Raw genomic sequence first — 23,996 nt, 5'->3', positions numbered from 1 at the left:
GTAGGTGATCTAAACTGATCGCATTTCGGTATGGAACCCTTATCCAGAGAGTCACGGCCTTAGCACTGGAGAGCGTCGAAGCTTATGAATAAACGCTTGTGACAGATTATTCTGATTCGTTTTGGTGTCTGAATGCAGAAGGTATGCAACCTTTAACCACATGTGTACTGCGGATAGATGACCTAAGCCTAATAACACTCCTCTGCGTACGCTAGATTCCTCCACGCAACCATTGTACGCATCCTACTGCGGACCTTGCGTAATCTGCGAGTGCCGTAACACAGCTGCAGAAATGACTGACATGATGTGGAACGTTTTCCAAATGGACCTACCCCAAATCATTACATGTTCATGGCCGTTGATAGACACTTTAGAGAATCTGGCATGGTGCACACAGGTACTTCCTGCCTGAGGTGTATCCGTTGTACAGGAACCGATGACCTCAACAGTTTGATCCCATAGGAACTTACCAGAAATTTCCGGATTTCCAAAATTACCAGCACTTGGTAGGTGGCACAGGCGCTGCGCAGGTAAAACCACAGTGTGGCGTGTTGTCCATGAACACTGGCTCCACCAATATCATCTGCCCGAAGACCAGGTATTACTGGAGGAAGACTACCCACCATTAGTACAGTGGTATTTACAACAATTCTTACACCAGCCACAATTCCCAAGGTTGGTGCTATTCGTGGATGAATGCTCATATACTACAGAGCACATATTAAACTTACACACAAGCATGTCTGGGTGGAGAAAGTACAGCTGATTCAAAATCACCAACACAGGGCCGGTATTAACTTGTGGACTGGGAAAATAGGTGTACACATCTGTGATGTACCAAACATTTACGATAGATGCTTTGATTACCATTTTGGATGTAGTGCCACCAAATATTTGGATGGACATGTGGCTGCGGCACACTGTGATGTCGATGTGTAGATTCAGTTCAACGCCGCATATCCCAGTCGATGGATTGATAGAGGTCTACCAGTTCCATGGCCGGCATGGTCACCAGATGTGATACCCCTTGACTTTTTCTGTGGTGCAGTATGAAGAGTGTGGCATATGGCACACTCATAATACCAGAGGAGGACCTTATTGGTCTATTCCGAGGAGTGACTGAAATAATTCAAAGGCAACTGCATATATTGGCTCCTGTTCGGTCAGGAATCTGAATGGAGTAAATTGTCTTCAACAACAAATCCAGCTTCAAACTGAGCCCCCATTAACCGGGAAGTCGTGTCTGAAGATGCCTCAGACAATGGTGGGAGAGAAGCCTGACTGATGCCCACCATGTGGTCCAACATCCAGGAGTGAAAGTCTGGGGCGCCATTTTATTTCTTAGGAGGACCTCATTTGCTGTCATCTGCAGCACAGTTACTGCACAATGGTATGTCGACGGTTCGCTGTACTTCTAGGAAATCCATCTTGGGATATATTGCAGCAAGCTAATGCCTGCCAAAAAAAGGCAAGGGTTTCTACTGCTTGTCCTTGTGCCTGCTAAACATTACCTTCACTAGTAAGTTCGCCACATTCCTTCTCAATTGAGAACATTTGGAGCGATATGGGCAGAGCCCTCTAACCAGCCTGGCATTTTCACAATCAAAGTGCCAGTTGACCATAATTTCTCAAAATATGCCTCAGAAGGAAATTCAACAACTCTATCAGCCAACGTTAAGCTCAATAAATGCTTGCATAAGACCTACAGGTGGCCTAACATGTTACTGACTTGCACATTTGTGAAGTTCTTTCACCCATCGTGGTTTATCGCTTCTTTTCTCTCAGAGTGTATTTATAAAGCAGATCGCCTTTTTGTGTGTTTGTCTGGGATCTTCTCCATAACCCTTGGACTGATTTCATCCAAATTTGACACACAAATAGAAAACTGCACACGTATCTGCATTGTCAGTTTGTAACCTCCAAGCTCCAACAGAGACATGGCCGAAAACATGTGTTTTCAGCCGCTGCTATACTGGGTGCCCTGAATGTCAGGCATTTCATGCAAGAATGCAATAAACCTTACTTATCAACTGGATTTTCAGGTATTTCTAAAAATTGAAGTGAGGGAAAACTTTTATAGCCCCCAACATGTAGGCTGCCCTGCAGTACAGGGATATTGTGTTAGCATATAATGGACCTGCTTTGTAACTAAATTCCCTTGACATAGTTTGAGGACAGGTTCCTTACACCAAAACAAGAAAATATGTCTAATAAACATGGGCTGTGAAATGAATACCTTAAGAGCTGCGAGCACTTATTCATCTTTGATACAGTGAAATACTTATTCTCAATCTTGTACTGCCCGATTGCCCATACCTGTTAAGGTATGCATTTTAGGTTTACTTGTCATTGTTTTCCTTGTTTTGGTCCCTGTTACAACCTCTGAAATGTTGTGAACCCTGCAGTCTTAGCAACAGTAGTGCTAGTTGATGTGTGCCACTGTCAGAGATATCAGTATGAATTTTACAGATAACATTCGACTCGTTTGTGGATCATGGTCCCTTAACTGAAATTCATACGTTTTTCTCTCCTCCATCATCCCTGGAAGTCTGTGATACCATCTGGGAATCAGTCGTTCATCCACTCATGAGTAAAATATAACCCAACAATACTTGTTCAAACCCATGACGCTAAGTGCAGTCATGACATAATACACATGCCTTTTCCATTGAATTTCGTAAAATGAAGCGGCTGCTGGAATCAGATGTAGATGAAGACGTTGGCCCTTCCTGAGGAAGTTGCCTGTGTAGTGGCGTGCAGTGCCGCCCCTGGGAGCTGGTGGTTAGCTCCCGGGAGAAGCCGCACGGAGTCCCAGCGGTGCGGCGTGCGCCTGCGATGTGTTTACTGCTCCCCAGGCGGCGAGGCTCTGGAGGGGCCTACAGCCGGCCTAGCCGGGCAGGCAGCAGAGGAGCATCGATTAGCGCCGCGGCCCGGCCCAGCCCGTTAACGGCCGCCTCACGCACCTAGCAGCCTGCAGGGCGTGCCTCCGAGCGATCCAGGCTCACTTACTTCCAGGAGCTGGCCTCCACTCCACGTATTGCCACCACACGTCAACGGCGTAGTCGGTCACCACGCCGTGTTATCATGTTGAGTCGTCTTTGGGCCAGAGTTCGGCTGTAGCGGATACTAGGCTTAGTAGTGGCTAGAAGTGTCAATTCATCCGAAGATCGTTTCCATAAATATCAGTAGTTCTAAGACGACGAGAAAGACAGTAAACTCTGGTTTTTGATACTGAGTGCTCCTACACTCAAAAATTTTGTTCCAAGATACATGTTTTTAGTTTCGAGTGAGTGCAATGTTGTGGTAACCACATACGATGCAGTCCCCATGTCATTAGGTTATAATTTCCTTTTGCGATATGACTCATTTGACATGGTTGCAGCGATGCTGTTAGACAAGAGGACGTCCATTCTCGTCAATAAATGCAGTCGTCGACAAAATGGGTTGAAGGAATTAAACATAAGGGCCGTTCAAAAAGAAACGTGCCGGAGTCTGGAATGCACAAACCAGTGATAGGAGGGTAATATCGTGGCGTGTGTTACGAGGTGTGGTTCCGACCAGAGTGTGGAAGTTCACTGCCCGTCGCTCTAGGGCACACGTGCACGTGACTATACAGAGCTAGCAGCAGCATATATCAATCGTCCAACGCTGCCGTTCTGACGTTCTTCTTTGACGGAGATGGCCCCCTTCTGATTCACTTCCTGCAGCACGGGACAACAGTGAATGGCCAGCGTTACTCCCAAACCCTGACCACCCTTCGCCGAGCGATCAAATCAAAACGACGAGGCAATCTCACCCTTGAGGTCATTCTGCTCCACGACAATGCAAAGCCTCATACGGTCAACACAGTCATGGAACTCCTGTAGAAATTCAAATGGGAGGTTCTCGGCTACCCTCCATACAGTCCGGACCTCTCTTTCTGTGATTACCATGTTTGGTCACCTTAAAAAGACTCTGAGGAGCAAACGATTCACCTCGGACGACGACGTCCATCTGTAACTGATTAACATCGCAACCGCGGGAATTTTATGAGGCACCCATTCACCGCCTTGTGTCGCCGTGGGACAAGTGTCTCAACAGCCAGGGTCAATATTTCTAAGATACAGGTACTGGTGTCGGTAATTTTGCCTCCGAGCCCACATCTCGTGGTCGTGCGGTAGCGTTCTCGCTTCCCACGCCCGGGTTCCCGGGTTCGATTCCCGGCGGGGTCAGGGATTTTCTCTGCCTCGTGATGGCTGGGTGTTGTGTGATGTCCTTAGGTTAGTTAGGTTTAAGTAGTTCTAAGTTCTAGGGGACTAATGACCATAGCTGTTAAGTCCCATAGTGCTCAGAGCCATTTGAACCATTTTTTGCCTCCGACTCGTTTGAATTTGAACGCCCCTTATAGTATTCGCTGGTATACATATAGATAGTTTCACTAATTTCTGGGATCAAGTCTCGAATTTTTCTTATTACACACACGTCTTTCTAGTACATGTATGTTCTATCGCACAGTATTAGCTTTTGTTGTTTTCAGCTGCAGTCAGATCATGATGAAGTGCTCCTTTGCTGAACACTATAAAAAGCTTAATTTTTCTGAGAAATGGGGGAACAGAGTACATAGCGCAAACAACATTTGTAAGAAAATTCTTTCTTCCGAAACTGTACCAAAAGTAACATGAGAGACGATTGGGATCTTCTGTGGCATTTCTTGCCAACCGCTAACATATTTCTGTCCAATGTTAATCAAATGTCCACTATTGGTAATTGAAGAAGAATGTCCCGAGCTCCATTGCAAAAGTAACAGACGTTGTCAGTAATGGTAGCTCAATTCAGAGTAGCTAGTTTTCTCAAATATCAATAAATTTTGTACGAACTACACAAAATTGTAAAAAAAATCATTCATTATTTGTTGTCCCCCGCTCGTGATAAACAAAAACAGTATTTTCGTTCATTCATTTCTTTATTATTTGAAACACAAACTTAACTGACGGTAACCATGTACAATTAAAAATTTTTTCATTGTTTATAGACTGTGTTCCTTTAACTACAATAATGATGTATAACATACCATAATTAGTTCTGCATATTGGTGACTGACGTTCGGAACAGTTCTTCCGATATATGCAATGATCATGGACCAAGTCACGATTCTCTACAGACACTATATTCGCAAATTGTACCTTTGGACACAAATTAGATCTTATAAAGAGACATCAGGGAATCGTCAGTTTAGTAATGAAAGGAAGTGTAACGGGTAGCAATTGTACAGGGTGTCAAGGAAGTGAACATAGCAAGCAGTTCAAATTAGTGTAGCCTGGTGCCGCGCGGAGTGGCCGAGTAGTTACAGGTGCCATGTCACGGATTGCGCGACCCCTCCCGCCGGAGGTTCGAGTCCTCCCTCGTGCATGGGTGTGTGTGTTGTTCTTAGGATACGGTAGTTCCTTCTCTAAATCCTCGCACAAACGAAAAAATGGCTGACATCGAAATAAGTGTCCAAGGAATAGAAAAGCAACTGGAATCACTCAATAGAGGAAAGTCCACTGGACCTGACGGGATACCAATTCGATTCTACACAGAGTACGCGAAAGAACTTGCCCCCCTTCTAACAGCCGTGTACCGCAAGTCTCTAGAGAAACGGAGGGTTCCAAATGATTGGAAAAGAGCACAGGTAGTCCCAGTCTTCAAGAAGGGTCGTCGAGCAGATGCGCAAAACTATAGACCTATGTCTCTGACGTCAATCTGTTGTAGAATTTTAGAACATGTTTTTTGCTCGAGTATCATGTCGTTTTTGGAAACCCAGAATCTGCTATGTAGGAATCAACATGGATTCCGGAAACAGCGATCGTGTGAGACCCAACTCGCGTTATTTGTTCATGAGACCCAGAAAATATTAGATACAGGCTCCCAGGTAGATGCTATTTTTCTTGACTTCCGGAAGGCGTTCGATACAGTTCCGCACTGTCGCCTGATAAACAAAGTAAGAGCCTACGGAATATCAGACCAGCTGTGTGGCTGGATTGAAGAGTTTTTAGCAAACAGAACACAGCATGTTGTTATCAATGGAGAGACGTCTACAGACGTTAAAGTAACCTCTGGCGTGCCACAGGGGAGTGTTATGGGACCATTGCTTTTCACAATATATATAAATGACCTAGTAGATAGTGTCGGAAGTTCCATGCGGCTTTTCGCGGCTGATGCTGTAGTATACAGAGAAGTTGCAGCATTAGAAAATTGTAGCGAAATGCAGGAAGATCTGCAGCGGATAGGCACTTGGTGCAGGGAGTGGCAACTGTCCCTTAACATAGACAAATGTAATGTATTGCGAATACATAGAAAGAAGGATCCTTTATTGTATGATTATATGATAGCGGAACAAACACTGGTAGCAGTTACTTCTGTAAAATATCTGGGAGTATGCGTGCGGAACGATTTGAAGTGGAATGATCATATAAAATTAATTGTTGGTAAGGCGGGTACCAGGTTGAGATTCATTGGGAGAGTGCTTAGAAAATGTAGTCCATCAACAAAGGAGGTGGCTTACAAAACACTCGTTCGACCTATACTTGAGTATTGCTCATCAGTGTGGGATCCGTACCAGATCGGGTTGACGGAGGAGATAGAGAAGATCCAAAGAAGAGCGGCGCGTTTCATCACAGGGTTATTTGGTAACCGTGATAGCGTTACGGAGATGTTTAATAAACTCAAGTGGCAGACTCTGCAAGAGAGGCGCTCTGCATCGCGGTGTAGCTTGCTCGCCAGGTTTCGAGAGGGTGCGTTTCTGGATGAGGTATCGAATATATTGCTTCCCCCTACTTATACCTTCCGAGGGGATCACGAATGTAAAATTAGAGAGATTAGAGCGTGCACGGAGGCTTTCAGACAGTCGTTCTTCCCGCGAACCATACGCGACTGGAACAGGAAAGGGAGGTAATGACAGTGGCACGTAAAGTGCCCTCCGCCACACACCGTTGGGTGGCTTGCGGAGTATAAATGTAGATGTAGATGTAGATGTAGTTTAAGTGTGCGTAAGTCTACGGTCTGATCACCTCAGCAGTTTGATCCCTTAGGAATTCATGCACATTTGAACTTTTTTTTTTTTTTTTGCTTGCAGTAATTATTCGTGTATCAGAAGGCTTGCATAGTATAGATTAGTGTTCAGAGTTACCTCAAACCAGTCTTCGGACTGAAGACCACAGCAGCAACAGTGTACTAGAAATATGTTAATTATTTCCTTTAGTAGAAAAAGGACAATTACTTTGAGAGGTGGCATTATCCCCCTCTCATATTTCTATCTTACGATTTTCCTAGGTGGGCTACCAGCGAGGCGTGGGAATGACTTGTGTACCCAGGCAGTTGTGGCGGGAAAATTCCCGCGCTTTCTGCAAAATAGTAACTGTGATTGGCTTGCTGAGGGCATATCTCCGTGACGTAACAAAATCAGCGCAGAAATTGGCGCCAAGAATCTCCATTGGTGGAATGGTAGTGCTCCAGCAATAGAGTGGAATTTTCCGCCGGTTTTCGAGTTGCATGCGGTGAAAAATCGCTATTCCATCACATGCGGACTTCCCACGCAGCGTCTCTCGTCACCCGGGTGGTCCAGACACAGGCAGGCTCTGCTGATCTTGAAAGGGTTAAGCAGATGGGTGTGAGGGAGTCGAGTGAATGCTTTCCAGACGCCGACATTGTCAAAAGACACGCCCGCAGGGGCCTGAAGTAGCGGCTGGGCTAGAGGTTCCGTTACTTCGCAGAAACTTAGCGAAAACACTTTCTGGCGGGCTACCAGCGAAGCGTGGGAATGAGTTGCGTACCCAGGCAGTTGTGGCGGGAAAATTCCCGCGCTTTCTGCAAAATAGTAACTGTGATTGGCTTGCTGAGGGCATAGCTCCGTGACGTAGCAAAATCAGCGCAGAAATTGGCGCCAAGCTTTTCCATTGGTGGAATGGTAGTGATCCGGCAATAGAGTGGAATTTTCCGCCGGTTTTCGATCTGCTGATTGGAACGTTTAACCACAGCCACTGTCGTGGGGGCGGGAATGTTCTGTGTTCGGTTTGTACGGGTGCTCTTGTGGTAGTCGGCTCTCGCCTTTCGGTCGGAGTAGGTTACAAGACTGAGCTATCGCTGCTCTGGACAGCCTGCCTTCCGTTGTCTGTCTAATATACTTTTATTTAATTGTAACTGTTTGACGAAGTTGATGAAGTTTCGACTTCAACGTAACTTTCCGAGTACAGTTGGCAATTGAGCGTTCTGTGTACAAGTGGCCTATGTTGTCTGTCTTGAGCAGTTTTGGCTAAAGTTGACTGTATCGGAGTTACAGTGTGACTTCGCTTGTTAAAATCAATCACTGTACCGTCAGTGATTGTGTGGCGAGCCTTCTTCGTCTCCCTCAGCGGCGCATTTGTATTGCTAGGAAGTCTTTAGTCTGGAACAACCAGACCAGGATAATTAGTTTTGGGCTATACTCGCGACATTATTATCACCACAATGGGACGTCGAAGCAACCAGCCATCGCCTCCGGTACGCCAGATCGTGTTCTTGCAGTTAAGAAGACAGCTTGGTAATGTATGTCCGCAGCACCGGCAGATAGGGATTGTCCTAGGTGATAATCAGAGCTAAGCAGAGCACGCCTGTTCGTCTTTTTCTAACTTTGTTCTTTCTTGGGTGTTCATTGTCTGAATTCTCACTACAGAAGCAGCAATTAATGTTGGGTTGGCTGTGTGTTTCTCTTAAGATTTGAGTTGCAAGGAATTGGCTCCACATACCACTTCGTCATAAATGTCATAATCTAGTTTAGGGACAACTTCACCTTCACAGCATTTATTTGAGTATCCAATTTGAGCCAATTTGATGTATTGTAAAATGTTTCATGTGTTTTGTTTATTATTTTGATTATAGTCATAATAAATCATGTTGTTATTTTGGACAGAACTTTCATTCTGTTAATCGGTAGAGCAACCCTTTCATTTCTCACTACGTTAATGAAACTTTCCTTTATTTAACTTATTTATCAAATTAAAATATTGCAGGTGCCAAACTCTTTTCTACTCCACTTGCAGGGTCGATTACAGTCAGTTCGCGTTTCTTTTTTAATCCATGTGCAACAGCAAAAGTCCGAGTTAGAATAGGGGGGGCTTAGGGCATCCTTTATATATGAAGATTCTAGAAGAATTTAGTGTTAAATACACTGTTAGCCCCGGCACCTCTCATAAAAAGGCGACCCTTAGCCTCGGATCTTTCTTGCGAATCACTGATAAGCTAACAGTGTTCTTAGTAGGTACATTCAAATCCTTTTTCTCTACTTTTTTTATAATTAATACGCAAGTTCTTTTTCTTGTAGTTCCGCGATTGGTTTTTAAGTAGCGGCGCATGATTGCAGTTTTTGTTTTCAGTGTATATATTTTTTTTCATTGTTTTTTTGTATTTCATTGATGTGGTGTCAGTACCACATCGCACTTTGTCGGATTTGTGTGTGGTTTCTGTACCACAACAAATCGTGCATGTAATTACAGAGTTGGAACGGCCTTGTTGAAATGTTATGTCTATGTGGAAAAATATATGGAGTAGATTATTTGTATTGTGCGTTTTAGATAAATTTGTTTTTCATGAATGATCACGAGAAGTAAGGCACAACTATTATCGAGCGAAGCTAAAACAAAAGAGGATAGCATAATGGATAAGGGGCAGTTTACTGACGGGGATAGGTTCGGAGATGAGATGGGCACATTTTTAGCTGGACAGTACGACAGGGTCATTGATGAGGAAGGTGATTGGGACGCGATCTTAGAGCAACGTCGCGGCCGTGATTATGATAGTGAGGTAGAGGATGAAACAGAGACAGGCACACAGGTCGAGACGGTAGCAGAAGTTTATAATCAAACGAACGACAGCAGACAGGGGCCAGCTCGGTCACGTCAGAGCTCTAGCGCCCAGGTGTCCAGAGTTACATCGCCTATGTGTGACGAGGATCAAAAAGATGTCATAAACCCAATACTGACCTTCCTACGATCATTGAAAGAAGAAGCTGAAGAACAACGCAAGAAAGAGAAGGAAGAAGCTGAGAAACAGCGTAAGAAGGAGAAGGAAGAAGCTGACGAACAGTGTAAGAAGGACACTGAGGCAATAATTTCGCATATAGGGGAAATTCGTGGGGAATTACTTACAATAAAGAAAGAATGTGGAGAAGCAAAACAAATGTCAATGGTAGCACAAAAAGTAGTAGGCCTAGCCAAAACGGCAGCAAAAGGGGCAATGAAAATCGCAAAAGCAACTTCTCAACTCGCAGGGCGCTTGCGACGTGCGACACAGGCCCACTCAAAATCCCTAGCGGTCTTAAAAACTGAAGGTAATATTGCGGTTACGAACATCACGAAACGAATGAAAGAAGTAGAGAGTCGAATAGCAAAACTAGAGCGAAACGGGCACACGAGCACTGCGCGTTCGGATTCCAATGATGGAGTACACAGAATTGTTTCTCCGAGGAAAAGCCCGCCGTGCTCTAGCCCAGTGACAGAGTGCTGAACAAACAGTGCACACGCCGAAACAGCGAGTAATAGCTCCAATAATTGTAGCCCACTTAGGAGAGTGAATTCGGAGTGCCACTTCCACTGTGATACAGAGGTAGCACATCACAGTTGTCAGCAAGATAGATCAGGACACTCAGCAGACGTGCAAGTCTCGGAAACGAGTGACAACACCAGTGCGAGGATCGGACAGGATTTTGATCAGAATCACTTCCTGTCGATATTAAAATTCCAGAAGTTCAAAGATAATGGACGGTCGATGCATCCAAAGAGCTGGGTGATGCAGTTTACAAATTCATTACCGTCGTCATGGCCAACCCAGGCAAAATTAGAATTCATGTGTGGACACATCGAAGGCCAAGCCGCGGAAAAGATGCGGGGGGTGGCAGCGACGTGTCGGACTTATCAGGAATTTGTTGGTGCATTCCTGCGGACCTACTGGTCAAAGGAAACGCAAGACAAGGTTAAAGAGGAAATAATATTTTGTACTGAACTGGGAGTGTCCGGGCATAGGAGCGCAACCAAATTTTGGGATGATTTACTCAAGAAGAATCAGTTTTTAGATAGTCCATATAGCAACGGAGAAATCATTAAATTTTGCTTTTCCAAATTGCCAGTTAGGTATCAACAGACACTTATCGGGAAGTGTGGATCTGCCATAGAAGCATTCAAGAGTCTATTGCGCGAACTCGAAGTAGTCTTTGATAAACAAGACGCAAAGGACACGAAGAAGGCACAAAATAACAAACACCACGGGCCAGCAAGGACAGACGACAACAGATCGCATAATCGCGCTCGTTAGTTAGGAAACCAGGGTTACGGAAATCAAAGTTACGCAATTCAAGGTTATGGAAACCAGAGACACGGAAACCAGAACGTCAGGGAACAGGGTCAATCTAGACAAGGAATCTGGGACAGGAGGAATAACGAACGGCAAAGCGACCGCAATTGGAGAGAGCGAAACCAAGGACAATAGGAGAACCAGGTGATTGAAACTAGACCCGCAAATCCTAATGCACGTCAGAGGAGGGGTAGTCTGACAAGGGATTGGCGCTAGTCCATAGGACTCCACCACATCTCTCACATAAAGAAGTTCGTGGAATAATATTAGTTTAAGTGGTGTACATAGTAGAATAGGCAAATATATGAATCTTTCTTCGGGGAACAATAATCGTTGCATTAATAGATTAAGATTGTTAAAGTATTAACACGCTGTGTTGTCTTGTAAAAGAATTTACGACTGCTAGTCTTTTTTTTTTTTTTTTTTTTTTTTGTTTATGTTCGCGACTTCCAATGTCGATGGTGTAGGAGGCACTAACATTCCATGAGCAATGTTCTTGTCCTTTCCTGTCTGGTGTTGTCCATGTTGAGGGATAATGATGAGTGAGGAGATGTCGCACAAATGGGCGCATACAAGAACGTGCTCCTAGAAGCGTTCTGGGATGTCGTGATACGCTCCATAGCGGCCACAACCGGTTCGTGAGACGTTCATACCAATGCTTGCAGACATGCGTCAGTGCACTGCAAGATTGTGGTATATTGCGTGATTTCGAGGATGAATATGGGCAGTATAGTTTTTACAGTGATGCGCCAGCGTCGTTGTCTTGTAAGTCGGTGTGAACCTGTGAGCGTTTGACTCCAATGGTGCCCTAGACGGTAGAAATACGGGCATAAATGCTACCATGCCAATGTGCTGGTTGGGGATTTAGCATGCTGCTTGCGACTGTTACAGATGAATAACCAGGGACTTATACTTGGATATTCGTGACATACTGTGTAGCTGGCGTGTGGTGGGCGACTGAATCCTCAACAGGAACCAGTCTTGGCTTGGTAATATTACATTGCCTCTGGAAAGGTGCGCTTTCATTGCTAAAACTGCATCACATACAAAATTAAGTTCAACTGTAAATTTATTGTCTTGTATAGCTATGCCGGCCGCGGTAGTCTAGCGGTTCTAGGCGCTCAGTCCAGAGCCGCGCGACTGCTACGGTCGCAGGTTCGAATCCTGCCTCGGGCATGGATGTGTGTGATGTCCTTAGGTTAGTTAGGTTTAAGTAGTTCTCAGTTCTGGGGGACTGATGACCATATATGTTAAGTCCCATAGTGCTCAGAGCCATTTGAACCATTTTTTTGTATAGCTATGGCTAACCCAATCTCTGGAGTTTCAGTGAGGCGTAATGAAAACTCTGAGGGCATGTCGTACGGCGCGCACATCACTGTCGTCAATAGCGGCGAGCAGCGAGACATCTCAACGTAACAGGAATTATGTAAGAGTATTGTATAAGGTAAACAAAAAATAAATAAATAAATAAAAATAGAAAAAAGGAGAGTACTTTATACTAGGATAAGTTAAACTTTAGGATTTAACAATAGCTAGATCCTTAATATTGTGGGGGTTTTCTACCATAAGTGTTTGGCGCGCGCCTGTTGGGATGCTATTTTTCAGGTCACCAAACCACAGACCCCAAGTGGAGGGACGACGGGCGAGCGAATGTAGAATAGTTGCATGTTCTTTATAACTCAGTAAAACTTCGACCTGCATAATCACATGATTTATTCAAAAGACATAGAATGTAGATCGTTGGCAGTTGGTAGTTAACTCTTGAGCATGTCTGCTGTCGCTCTATATAAGTAATAGTAATATTACTGCGGGCCCACACATTTAGTTGTTCATCCAATATATAGCATCAGTTGTCACACACCATATACAATAGTGAGATCGGTCTCTATACAAATATCAAGATAAATTATTTCCATGTCTAAATTAGATACACCAAGATTTTGTTACAATGATAGCCATAGATTAATAACTATAAAAGTAAAATAAGAGTATCTGAAATGAGAGACCATCAATGTGTCGTTATGTCAATTTATTATAACATAGAAGGTCATGGGAAAAAGTTAGGCACAAGATTTTTGTCAGAATTGTGCAGATGACGGGTATCGTGGCAATGCAGAGGCCAGCCGGAGCAAAAACAAGAGGTCTTCGGCTACCTGCAAGAAGGGGAGCGTCAGCGCGCCACCTAAGAGAAGGGTGCGGGAGCGTCCGGTCCTGCAAGCTGACAGTCACCGGGCCGTATACCTGAGGGATTAGGCGGGATCCTCGCCGGGCCACAAGCGAAAGTGAGGCTGACCGTTGACACTGACACACGAGCTACACGCGACAGCCTGCTAGCTCTCCGGACGCGGCAGCCATTTGGTGGGATTCCCTGCGGCAGACCACGTTTTCGTGAGTACACGAAGAAGACCACATATCGTGTCAGAACCTGCGCCTCATGTGCCTCAGGACAGAAAGGGACGCTATATACTCACCTGTTTGGGTTTTTACAACTCACTAGCATTGGCCGATCTGCATACACAAAGCAGTATCGTGCCACACACTCTAACAAATGAATGGTCTCATTTCTAACTTCTCCTCTCTATTAGAGAGCAGTTGTAGTAATCGTCGTTCCTAGTTCGATCCTGTCTGGATCACCTCACACACTTGTGGAGTCACTCCACGTGCCCTCATCCCTCGTCGAACTGCAATATTGGGAAACGTAAAGTACTGTCCAGGGAGAGAAGAGACCTGGACTAGTGATGCATCCCAACTAGTAGACCTCAGAGACATTTAATCGACATGAGGAGAGCCCATGTCTTCCTACCGTACTGCTGTGATCATATGCGTGGGTCTTGCTGCAATCTCAACAGCGTACTGCAGATGCTCCAGCACACCCTATTGCTGTTGCAACAACGTAGCAATAACACCCGACGTTTAGCCCTATGTGATGTCAGTACTGTGGCCCCATCCCAAAGCCCCCCTCCGATGCTCAAGACATGGAAACACGTGCATCAATACATATCACTCAACATACCAACCCCCTCAGAGAAACTAACGAAATTGTGAAGTGCTTCGAATGTTTCTAATAATGTGATTTATTGCCTCATTCTCAGCACAGTCGTGAACATTGTGCAATGTGCAAGCACAACTTGACGCCCCATGAACCTTGTTTTTTTCTAAATTTCTTTCTCAAGTGTTGTTTTTGTAATGTATGTCATACCTTGTATGTGTTTGTGTTTTACACTGTAATTCTTATGTAAGTGAGAGAGTAGGGCGCACAAATTACAAATTACTGTATTGTTCTCCACACAATGTTGTTTTTTTGTATTTTGTACTTATTGTTGTGTGTATGCAAACAGTGTGCCTGAAGTCCCCATAAACTGAAGCAGATACCACCACTGTCATTGTGAATGGACCATCAGTTCAGGGAACATTTTGTAAAGGTTATTCTTGCTGCAGGGAGACAGAATGAATCGGAGGTTGTAATTAGATTCTGAAAGCTCACAAAAAGAGATTGTTAACTTAAATAGTATCATGTGTGATTCAAATTGTTGTAACATCTTGGGCATTTAATTGCGGAGCACTCCAACTCTGATTGTAAAGAATAAACTGCTCCATATTTGGCTGACATGTCCGGGCCATATTTAGAGCATGAATGTCTGTGTGAATCGGTGTTTGGAAGGGGCTCCCTGGGTATGGATGTGTGATGTGAGTGTTAGTGTTCCATATTAAGAAGGTGAAGTTGGCTACATCATAAATAATCCTCCTTCTATGAGCTGCATTTTTCAGTTGCAGTGATTTTCTTTATAGAGTGAAGCATGTGGAGTTAGTTTGAGAGATTGTTCTTGGGCGATTGACTCACTACCATGCTCCTAAGTGAGCCAACCGCTCACCAATTACAATCTAAAATGGCGTAGGGGCTATGAGAGGTGACATGAGCCCCCTCTCTTATTTCTATCCTACGATTTTCCTCTCTAATTGCATGCGGTGAAAAGTCGCTATTCCTTCACATGCGGACTTCCCACGCAGCGTCTCTCATCACCCGGGTGGGTGGTGACAGGCGGGATCTGCTGATCTTGAAAGGGTTAAGTCGACAGGTGTGAGGGAGTCAAGTGAATGCTTTCCAGACGCTGACATTGTCAAAAGACACGCCCGCAGGGGCCTGAAGTAGCGGCTGGGCTATAGGTTCTGTCACTTTGCAGAAACTTAGCGAAAACACTTTCTGACGGGCTACCAGCGAGGCGTGGGAATGACTTGTGTACCCAGGCAGTTGTGGCGGGAAAATTCCTGCGCTTTCTGCAAAATAGTAACTGTGATTGGCTTGCTGAGGGCATAGCTCCGTGACGTAGCAAAATCAGCGCAGAAATTGGTACCAAGAATCTCCATTGGTGGAATGGTAGTGCTCTGGCAATAGAGTGGAATTTTCCGCCGGTTTTCGAGTTGCTGATTGGAACGTTTAACCACAGCCACTGTCGTGGGGGCGGGAATGTTCTGTGTTCGGTTTGTACGGGTGCTCTTGTGGTAGTCGGCTCTCGCCTTTCGGTCGGAGTAGGTTACAAGACTGAGCTCTCGCTGCTCTGGACAGCCTGCCTTCCGTTGTCTGTCTAATATACTTTTATTTAATTGTAACTGTTTGACGAAGTTGAAGTTTCGACTTCAACGTAACTTTCCGAGTACAGTTGGCAATTGAGCGTTGTGTGTACAAGCGGCCTATGTTGTCTGTCTTGAGCAGTTTTGGCTAAAGTTGACTGTATCGGAGTTACAGTGTGACTTCGCTTGTAAAAATCAATCGTTGTATCGTCAGTGATTGTGTGGCGAGCCTTCTCCGTCTCCCTCAGCGGCGCATTTGTATTGCTAGGAAGTCTTTAGTCTGGAACAACCAGACCAGGATAATTAGTTTTGGGCTATACTCGCGACATTATTATCACCACAATGGGACGTCGAAGCAACCAGCCATCGCCTCCGGTATGCCAGATCGTGTTCTTGCAGTTAAGAAGACAGCTTGTTAATGTATGTCCGCAGCACCGGAAGATAGGGATTGTCCTAGGTGATAATCAGAGCTAAGCAGAGCGAGCCTGTTCGTCTTTTTCTAACTTTGTTCTGTCTTGGGTGTTCATTGTCTGAATTCTCACTACAGTAGCAGCAATTAATGTTGTGTTGGCTGTGTGTTTCACTTAAGATTTGAGTTGCAAGGAATTGGCTCCACATACCACTTCGTCATAAATGTCACAATCTAGTTTAGGGACAACTTCACCTTCACAGCATTTATTTGAGTATCCAATTTGAGCCAATTTGATGTATTGTAAAATGTTTCATGCGTTTTGTTTATTATTTTGATTATAGTCATGATAAATCATGTTGTTATTTTGGACGGAACTTTCATTCTGTTAATCAGAGGAGCAACCATTTCATTTCTCACTACGTTAATGAAACTTTCCTTTATTTAACTTATTTATCAAATTAAATTATTGCAGGTGCCAAACTCTTTTCTACTCCACTTGCAGGGTCGATTACAGTCAGTCCGCATTTCTTTTTTAATCCATGTGCAACAGCAAAAGTCCGAGTTAGAATAGGGGGGGCTTAGGGCATCCTTTATATATGAAGATTCTAGAAGAATTTAGTGTTAAATACACTACTAGCCCCGGCACCTCGCAACTTTTGTAAGTAGGCTGTCTAGGTTTTTATGTTGGCAACGCCACATAGCGCTCTGTATGAAAATCACTGACTGTGCTGTGTGCAGTCTGTGGCTGGTTTGCATTGTTGGAATATTTGCTATTGTAGTGTTGGGCTGTTGGATGTTAACAGTGCATAGCGTTGCCCAGTTGGAGGTGAGCTGCCAGCAGTGGTGGATGTGGGGAGAGAGATGGCGGAGTTTTGAGAGCGGACGATCTGGACGTGTGTCCATCAGAAAGAGTAAATTTGTAGTACTGAATATAATGAACTAATGAATATATATATATATATATATATATATATATATGATGATGACTTTTGAACATTATTAAGATAAATACATTGTTTGTTCTCTACCAAAATCTTTCATTTTCTAACTATGTCTATCAGTAGTTAGGGCATTCAGTAGTTATAATCTTTTATTTAGCTGGCACTATTGGCGCTCACTGTATTGCAGTAGTTCGTGTAACGAAGATTTTTGTGAGGTAAGTGATTCATGAAAGGTATAGGTTATTGTTAGTCAGGGCCATTCTTTTGTAGGGATTATTGAAAGTCAGATTGTGTTGCGCTAAAAATATTGTGTGTCAGTTTAGTTCAAATGGTTCAAATGGCTCTGAGCACTATGGGACTCAACTGCTGAGGTCATTAGTCCCCTAGAACTTAGAACTAGTTAAACCTAACTAACCTAAGGACATCACACACATCCATGCCCGAGGCAGGATTCGAACCTGCGACCGTAGCGGTCTTGCGGTTCCAGACTGCAGCGCCTTTAACCGCACGGCGTCAGTTTAGTGATGATCAGAATAAGTAAAGAGAGAAATGTCTGAGTACGTTCAGTTTTGCTCAGCTGTTTGAGAATCGAATAACGTAAGGGGTTTATCAGCACAGTATTCATAAATTTTCCAAAGGGGTTTCATTTTCAGTCCCTTTTGTGTTGATCAACAGTGTTACCACTTGCAAAAGAGGTAAGGTTTCGCTTTTACTTGCCAAAACACTTCTGCAGACGATTAAGGTCTGTCAGCTACCGGTGATACTTTAAGTTCATTGTCATAGCCTCAGATAACGTTGTTAAACAGAGGCCTGGTTTTGTCGTTCTCACCCGACCCTTTAGGCAAGGATGGCCACGGCGTGCTTCGAGGCTCGGCCTGCCCTGCTTTGCTCGATACTTGTCGGAAACACTCAGCAGATCGCCTGATTTCATTTAACACTGCGGTGCGAAATTTTTCGGTCATCACGACTTTCTTCTTTTCGGCAGAATCGGGGTGTCAGCACTGTTTACGCTTCATATTTGTTCGTGGTATAAAAGAAGCTCAAAGTTTCAGTGGAAGAATAGACGAAAGGTGTCACTCTAGCCATCTGCCGCCGCAAGCCTTTGAAAATGAATGGGAATAACAGAATTGAAGGGTAGGAATTTTCAATATCCATTACGTGATATAGAGTCGTATAATCGACGTGTCCCACAAATCTGCTATGGAACTACACTACAACACTATACAGAAAAAATGCAGTTTAATTTAAACTCACCTTATGAAGAATGGTTTCGAAACCCTTCTGTAAAACTAGAAATACGGAATTAATTTGACGTTCCTTGTAGATAGCACTAATAACGTCATGAGAATAAAGAATTAGTTGTGTTGGACAAGAACCATATATTCTGAATCCGTGTTGGCTATTTGTCAATAAATAGTTTTGTTGGAGATGATTCGTAACATTTGAGTACATCATATGTTCCAAAACCCCACTGCAAATCGGCGTTAGCGATATGCGTCTGTAGAAATCAGCGGATTACTCCTATTTCCTTACTTAGGTATTGGTGTGACTTGTGCAACTTAAGGTACGGATCTCGAATGAGCATCTAACCTCGTCCTTCCTAATTGGTCTTCCGGATTGCTATGTAATTGACCGTGATCGCGTGTGCCTAATGACACTTTACAGTGTGTAACGCTATCGTTAACGATGGAAAATAATAATGACTAGTAGTAGGAAAGTGGAAAACAGACACTTCTGAATGAAGAATCTATTCAAAATCTAATCTAAATACTGATAAGAATTTTGAAATGGGTGGAATATACTGCAATCGCTCACGAACCACACAGGGGCGGAGGAGGACAGGGGTACCACATTATATTTAATACAATAAAAACTGATTAGCCAAAAAAGGTGATTAAGTGGTCGTCAGCCCACGAGGGCAATGCATATCCAACATCCTAGAAAAGGTAAAGGCAAAGAAAATTAAGCAAATAATCACTGGCATGGCACCAGAAGGTTCACACACTTTTCCATAACAACAGTTCACGAGAAAATAAATGTATCAGAAAGCACTGAGTTTGCAGTTACTAAATTTTGAAAATAAAGTTAAGTGAATTCTCTGGTTAAATAAGTGACTGACTGTAATTGAAACTTCGTTATGTAACAAAATAGCTTTCAGTAACCTCAGCATAACGTAATGCAAAATTTGGAAAAAGGCAAGCAATTTATTTTTAAGTATTGAAAGACTGAACTGACTTTACTTTCAGAAAATGACCAACTGATTTTACTTTTAACAAAAGACCAATAAGAGAGATTCCATGCCAGTAGAAGTCATTCGATAAGCTAAATACAGGATAAATTTAAAGGAGCACTGTTAATTTGACCTCTATCTATAGTTATTAGTTTTGTCAGTGAAATTTTATATTGCCTTACGTGAATAAAGTTAATAATCAAAATTAGAAATCAGTTAAGACTCTATTATGCAATGCAAGAATGAACATTTACTGAGGCAGCAAAATTTAGACTGAAGCTTTCCATTAGCAAACAAACAAGACTCGCAGTAAACAGTTAATCATTTTTCATATTTTTAGGTCTGTGATATGCTCAGTCCGAATGGCACTACTCGTAACAGTGGCAATACTGGTAACACCGGCCTGCGCACAAAAAACAGGTGTATTTCCCAGATTCTTTCTCAAGAATGATCCGCCAGTAGCCAGCCATGACGTCACGGTTGGTCACAAATTATACATATCTCTTCCATACCTTCTGGTCTATCCGTTTCACAACTTTGTTCATCGTACGTGCATCTCTTACGATTCTGACACGACCATCTCTTTTTCCTACTATGATCAAGGTATTGTTATAGGGACTGGTACTCCTGTCTATAATATTCCATTCCACCATTCGATCTAGTTCTTCTTGTATGGCCTCCTTTTCTGGATAGGAGTTCCGCTTATGGTCGTACAAAGAACGGTTCATGGACCGTTACATTTAATTTGCATTGCTGTCCAGTAACAACTCCAGTTCATTCGTAAACAAGTTTTTATTTCTCAAAACTAAGTTATACAAGTATTGTTTCTGTTCAGGTGTAGCATTTGGTACACCACCCACAATACATTCTAACTCACTGGTCTTCCAAACTATTGTCAACATTTAGATTCCGCATACTGTTGTGTTACATATTTCTGTCCAAGCCAATCTCATCAGACCAAGTAACAATGTGAATAGTTGGCATCACCTGTTTCATTAACACTCACACCAATTTCGGCCTTTTTTTTAATGCGCATCATTTTTTGTTATTGCAGTCAATTACTGAATGGTATTTCAATAATCAATCTAAGCCAGCAATTATCTCGGTGTTCAAATCTGGTACTGCGATAAATTCATGTTACATTGTTCCCCTTGACTTTCTAAACAGATAAATATTTGTTGGGACATAGGTTTGCTACTCTTTCCTGTAGCACCGAAAATTTTAATTCCCATTACGAGCATTACTACTACTGCTGGTCCTTCTTTCAACGAATCGGAAATTTTCCCGATCGTAGCACTTTTCTCTGCTGCGGTATCTACTAAAACGTGCCGTTTCCGGCCGTGCATATCGACGGGCATCATCATTTGTCTACACTTATCTGTGTCTAGTTCTTAATTTTCCCATAACAAGTCCTCATCCATATCAAGGTCATTCTAGAAGATCTGACACCAATAGCGGTTTATCTGGTGTGTGTCTTTTTTTTTTTTTAATTTCCTGCTCTTGGACACTCTCAGTTTCTGTCTGCCTGTTCTGCTGTTGTTGAATCAGTTTTGACCCCAACACTGTAACTTTTCAATCATTTTCCTCGATCTACGCACCTTGTGTTACCAACAGTTCGCTAGCTGTCAAGTAAACTGTCTTCGAAAAGATGGCTGTCATCTTCCTAATCGCTGGGAGGAATGTGCTCTGTATCTGCTTCTAATTCTTCTCCCGAGCTCACGCAACCCATATCACTATCGTCTGACTGTATGACTGGAGCCTTAACTTCGTAGATTTTGTAATCTACGTGGCTTATATTATAATTACTCGTACCCGGTCATCATCAGTAAACTCTTATTGGCCCTATTCAGAAATTTCGCCTCGGTTATCTACAGAATCAGTGTCACTGGGATTGGCTACTTCAATTACTACAACATTTGTACAAGCCTGCCTCTTCGGTATAGAGCTTTCCATTTCTTCATGAACGGTAATTTCATGCGGGTTGAGAAGCGTCAGATATAGTCCTCTGTAATTATTCAGTTCCTCGTATATCCGACAACTGACATAGCCACACCTCCTCGTGTTCCCTGTTGCCCCCCACGGTACCTGACGTTTTATCCGATTTCGACTTCTTTAATTCTGCCAGCGAATCCCAATATAATGGAGCTTGCTATAACGTTGTTGCTTCTACAGCGGCCGCCTCTTTTTTAATGACTGGTACTCTGTTTTCATCGCTATTACGGACAGTGATCGCTTTGTGGACTGTCGTTTCATCTTCAATTATTGTTACTGCAGGTGCTTTACTCACTCTGTCTTCTTGCACATTCTCCCATCGCTGATTTACCCATTCTAATCTGTCATAGCGACGTTTCCTAAGCTTTCTTCTGGGCCGCCAAGGTCTTTCCACATCCGGTGGGTCCCAACCGGCGCGGTTAATGGTTTCCTTTATGAACTACGGCAGGGTCTTTTCTATATGTTTGTCGCAATTTCTGATTTTGCTCCTGCCTATTAACATTCTGCTGAGAACCACATACCATATTCATTTGATACTAGCCTCTGTCTTTTCTACTATTAGTGTTCCCATTATGACTTCTTATTGTAATCAAAAATGGTTCAAATGGCTCTGAGCACTATGGGACGCAACTGCTGTGGTCATCAGTCCCCTAGAACTTAGAACCACTTAAACCTAACTAACCTAAGGACATCACACACATCCATGCCCGAGGCAGGATTCAAACCTGCGACCGTAGCAGTCGCACGGTTCCGGACTGCGCGCCTAGAACCGCGAGACCACCGCGGCCGGCTCTTATTGTAATGGTGCGAATTATTACCACTGCGATGGTTACTATTAATGCCATAGTTATTGTTATGGTTGTAGCCGTTGTGCTGATTGTTGCTATTTTTTAATATAGCTCTTATAATTTTTGCTGTTATTCGGCCAGTTATCTTCGTCTTTGACCTTTTCTAAGAATGCAGTAATTATTCTTTAACTACTGTCTATGTACCTCTCTTCCTATGTACCTCTTGGAATCATCTCGAAGATTCTTCCAAAACTCCCAGACAATCTCCGATTCTGTTTGTGGATCACGCAAATATTCGAATTTGCGGATCCAATTGTCTCAAAATTCTTTATCGAGCCGCGCGAGTTTGACACTACGAAATCTCGCCATACACATTCCTGTTTCTGCTCTGACCAATATTCTTTCAAAAATGCATTTGCAAGTTCTTGAAAACTCAAATTCACAACATCGAGGTTTAAGCCCAATCGCTTACTCTTTCCTGATAGCACGTCGATTACTGCGTTAATTTTTCTCTTATCCATCCACTATTGAGGCAATCCCCTTTCGCAGTTTTACACGAAATCGGTAGTGTGCAATCCATCCTGCGTTATGAGAGGATCGAAACGCTCCTCCTTCGCTAAGATTCAAGTAATATGTGCGTGGCAGGACATATACTCCAGCTTTCATTGTACATTCTTCACTATTTGGATCCCTTCTGTACCTACTTGGCAAGTGTTCGTCGCCAACGTTTCCAATTCACTCTTTTTCTCATCACACGTAGTCAGCTGTTTCTTCAGTAGCTACGTCTGATACTAAAATTTGCGAATTCGTAACCTTTTCCCTATCGTCTTTTCGCGCTAATTCTACGTTTTCAATTACTTTATTTTCAATAACGGGATCAACGGTCTCTTCCAGATTCTGTTCGATCCTCCGTACTTCCGTCTCAAAACGATTATTTTTGCTTCCTATTTTTGACTGTACATCTTTCATGCCCTCCTAAAGAGATTAAAGATGTCGGTATTCATTAGAATTATTTCTTTCTTGAGTTCATCTATTTTTGTGTTAACAAATCCAATAAAATTGTTAAAAATCTGATTGTTTTGCCCTGATCAACCATTTTACTTAATTGTGAATCAATTTTACTGTTAAAAGATTTGGAATGAGCACTATTTTGTTTCAGATTTGACTTGTATTGATTTGGACTGAGCATTAATTTTAGTATTAATTAATTTGGACTGAGCATTAATTGTACTGATCAACATGATCAACAAATCGTTTAGATTTCCAGGTATTACTGGAACTCCGGTTTTTTCTTAATTATTTCCTTGTATTCACCGTCAATGAATTTTGTTTTGATTTTTATTCTGAATTCTTTAGCATCGACAAATGCCAGGAATTCCATTTTGGTCAGTTCCTGTGTTTCAGTGATAGCGTCTGTGCTGCTAGCTGCCGGATTCCTCAAAAATGCATTAGACTGGCAGAGGTCCCTTTTGTTCAACCAATTGTTCCCCGTAAAATTACAATCAAATCACCCGTTTCATTTCTGTTCATCATGTTGCCTGTTTTACTGATTAATGAAAATTTAGAAATTTTGTGGTTATAACGAAAGGATTTATAGCTACTAATCTGCGCAATGCAAATTCATGCCAAGAGCAATACCAAATTGATACAGGCCTGTCATCGACGGCACGTGAAACCTCCCCCTTCCTAATTGGCCTACGGGATTGCAATATAATTGTTCGTTA

Source organism: Schistocerca nitens, chromosome 2 (genome assembly GCF_023898315.1).
Source record: "Schistocerca nitens isolate TAMUIC-IGC-003100 chromosome 2, iqSchNite1.1, whole genome shotgun sequence".
Taxonomy (NCBI): Eukaryota; Metazoa; Arthropoda; class Insecta; order Orthoptera; family Acrididae; genus Schistocerca; species Schistocerca nitens.
Note: the sequence above shows the minus strand (reverse complement) of the source record.